The 3,720-nt window shown below is 37.2% G+C and overlaps 1 protein-coding gene across 3 annotated transcripts in view; it reads left to right on the plus strand.

Moving 5' to 3' along the window:
• EPHA4 (EPH receptor A4) overlaps positions 1-3,720 on the plus strand; it is a 137,536-nt gene that overhangs the window by 11,960 nt on the left and 121,856 nt on the right. The gene's annotated exons all lie outside the window — the stretch shown is intronic.

Consider the following 3,720-nt stretch of genomic DNA (forward strand, 5'->3'; position numbering starts at 1 on the left):
CCCCTACACATACCCCCCCCCCCGGGAGGGAATGTTCCAGATGTTTTACAGGGTTCTTTTATTACCTCAGAAATATTAAGCAGGAGGAAGAGAGGAAAAGATTCTTTATTAACTTATTTTTTGCTTAATTAAAGAGCTGAACAATGAAGGGGAAGTCACAGATTTACTCTTTGTGAAAGATTAATAAGCAATATTTTCAGAGAGCATGTATAAAAATAATACTAATGAAAAGAAAACATTCTTATGGAGTCACTTAAGGCTAAATAATCACAACTGTGACAAAATTAAGCTAGGTAGGGATTAAACCTTGCTTAAATACATAATTTTGCTGTAAATTGTTTGGGGTCCTATATATCTAGGACCTATATTATATATCATTACATATATGATGCCTTCATATCAGCAAAAAGTATCTTATTAAAAGCTCTTTTGAGAAAGAACGATATAGAAATGCTTTGATGGCTGTAAAATAGAAATATTTCCTATCAGTGCTCTGAAAAGAGGGAGAGGGTTGTGTTTAAACAAAAATTATTACTTTGTTTTCCTAATATATTATAGAAGGACCGTAGGAGAACGCAGTACTGGAAAGGAAGCATTTAAAATATAGTTCAGAGAGATGCTGTTATATCCTTTCCACTTCTGAAATGTTTCTTCTACCTTTGAATTATGTCTTTAAGAATCAATTGCTTAAGTCACATGGCTGCTTTTATCTCTGGCTTTGAAGCATGGCCGTGATCATTGAAAGACACGATTCTTTACATCTGAGAAGAGCAGGGTTTAATTATTGTCCTTTTCCTGTTATACTTTTTTATTTTCCCTTCTACGTGTTACCAGGCTTCTTTTGTGAGTGTGTATCAGGAAATGGTCTCTATTTTGGATTCACCAAAGCACCACGTAGGAATTATCTCAGGAATTTTTGAATCTGATATTTAAGATTTGATGATTTATTTTAATCCGACTGAACTTCCTTGTACTTTTCAAAAATGAATTAAGACATAATTATTCTGTTAGGATTTGAGTCTTTAGGAGAAAGACAGATTAAATGGCTTTTCAGTTACTACAGCACGAAACAGGGGTGGTCATGATACATGTTTGACTTTCACATCATTGAATTTTAATACTTAGGTTTTTGGGGGGCAATTTATTTTTTGCATTTAATTAATGAATTTAACATTACCAAAGAACTGTATGCTTCAAACTCTTACTCCAACTTATTTCTGAGTTACCACTCTTTATGATTTGGCAGATAATGCAAATATGTCTATATTCATGTATTTTAAAAAATTTTAGAAATGGAATCATCTTCTTGTCATCTTGTTTTTAAGATGCTTGACTGTTTGTCATGGACATCATTCCATATTAGAGAATATAACTTTTTTTCTTCCTTCATAATTGATAATTAATATTCTGTAGTATGAATATATCATACTTTAATTTTTTTTCCTTGTTGGTTGATAGTTAGGGTGTCTTAGTTTTTTAAACAAACACTTTAATTTGTAAATCATACATGTACATTTTTTTAAAAATTGGATTAACCTTGCTTTGTTATTTTTCTGGCTTTATCTTGGGCAAGTGAATTTAGTAAAACTTCCTGACTATGAGCATGTATATGGAGGAGGTCAGTCTAGGATAACCAGACAAGTAGCACCACTGACAATTAAGAACATAGTGGAGTCTCATTAAATGTTCATTGAATGAATGAATAAATAAATGCATAAGGTATTGTGGCCTGTTTCATATTAAACATTTATTTGGTGGAGTAATGTTTCATGGAGTCAACATGATATATCAGAATCTTTGCATGTGACTAACGTATTATGAGGTCCTTTTTTGTAATTCCTACTTCAGTTGGGTCTTAACTATTTTCATCATGTTTATGAACCGTCTCCATGCTCTGAATGTTCAGAAATCTCTGCAGCCCATGAGTTAACATAGTTATTAGCACAAAATGGCTAAGACCTGCCTTTGGAGTTTGAGACTTGGGTTTAGTTTCTAGGTGTGCTGCTTAACCAGGTGTGCAATCATGGTCACTGACTTAACCTCCCTAACCTCAAGTTCACATCTGCAAATTGCTGACAATGGTATGTTATATGTATGATACACACGTATCAGCATGCATGTACAAAGGGTTTAGCACAGTGCCTAGAATGATTAAGCACTAATGAAGTGGAAAATGTTATTGTTAATTTTAGTGTTGTTCGATAGAAATATGGTGACAGTATGGGCTATTAGGTCACTGTCTGTCCAACAATGGAAACCGGTTTAGGGTTTGAAGTAGATTTTTTTGGGCGGGGGAGAGGTGAGGGCAGTGGTGACATATGCAAGGGTGTAGGGGATGGTATGAAATGGCTGGGCTGTTCTTATCTGCATTGATCAAATCCTCTGTTCTCCAGCCTACTGCAGTGGTTCTCAAAGTGTGTTCCAGCTGGGTTCCCCAAGACCTTTTCATGTGGTCTGCAAGGTCAAAACTTTAATACTAATATGTCATTCGCCTTTTCCCTCCCCTTTTCTTGAATGGAGTTTTCCAGAGGCTACCTGATACGTGATAGCTCATCTCATCAAATTGAATAGAGAAGCAAGTATGAGAATCCAGCTGTCCTCTGTTAAGCCAGGCATTAACGATGTCACTCTTCTCACTAATTTTGTTTTAGAAAATATAGTAATTTTTTTCATTAAAACATATTATTTGTGTTAACATGTAATGGGTTTATTATCGATACTTTTAAATAAGTTCCTCTCAGTTTCAATTTCTAATGGTAAATATTGGTAGCTTTCACAAAAGCACTTTGGCATCCTCAGTTTTTTTTAAGAGTGTGTAAAAGGGTCATGAGACCAAAAAGTTTGAGAACCGCTGCACTGGTCCATCGGCTTTTTGTTTTTCTGGCAGGTACAGAGAGTGTACTTCTGTCTTCTGTAGACACTTTAAAGTTAAAGTAAAATAAGAAAGCTCTGGAAACTTTCAGAATCTGGGAGATTTAGGTAGCTTAGAAGAATGACATTTATTCAACCCTTTAGATGTTTCTATAAAATTAGGCAGCAATTTGTAGCCCTTACCTTTTTAAAAACGGTTGATCTGTGTCCAATAACATGCCTCAGTGCTCTCTTAAGTTTTACTGTGCTTGTGAGAAGGAATGATTAAAGAAGGCCTCAGCTGGCCCCTGGACCCTGAAAGACTGTCTTTTTCACTTAGGGCCTAAACCCTTTCTCACTGTGTCCCCTTCCAGCTGGTACCTCTGAGCTGTTTTTTGGGGGGGGAGAGCAGGTGAGGTCACTGGGTCCCATGATCTGCAGGGTGATTAATAGTCCCACGACTAAATGGACATTTTATGAATATTCAGAGTCTGTTTGGGCTTCTGGGGAAACAATCGGGTTGGTACCGCTGACAACTCCCTTTGGAGACACGGAGCGTTTTCTGCGTGAATGCGGGTCGTCAGCTGTCCGCCTAGGGTTGCTTTTGCAGGCAGCAGATTCCTCATTTGCATATTCTGTATGCGCCCTCATGCAAAACAGCACACCCATTGCCCCCCTTTTCACAAAGGCTAGAGGGCTTCCTTTGGAAACTCCAGCCAAAATCTCCTTCTGTTTATGCAGAGCCCAATGATTTAGACACCATGCAAATTAATTCGGTTTTGACTTGAATGCTTCCAGAGATTGGGGGTGTAGGCGGAGAGTGGGGTATTCGCACAGGGCCCTTTCTGTACACAACTCCGCACCCTCCCC

Source organism: Lipotes vexillifer, unplaced genomic scaffold, assembly GCF_000442215.2.
Source record: "Lipotes vexillifer unplaced genomic scaffold, Lipotes_vexillifer_v1.1 scaffold677, whole genome shotgun sequence".
Lineage (NCBI taxonomy): Eukaryota > Metazoa > Chordata > Mammalia > Artiodactyla > Lipotidae > Lipotes > Lipotes vexillifer.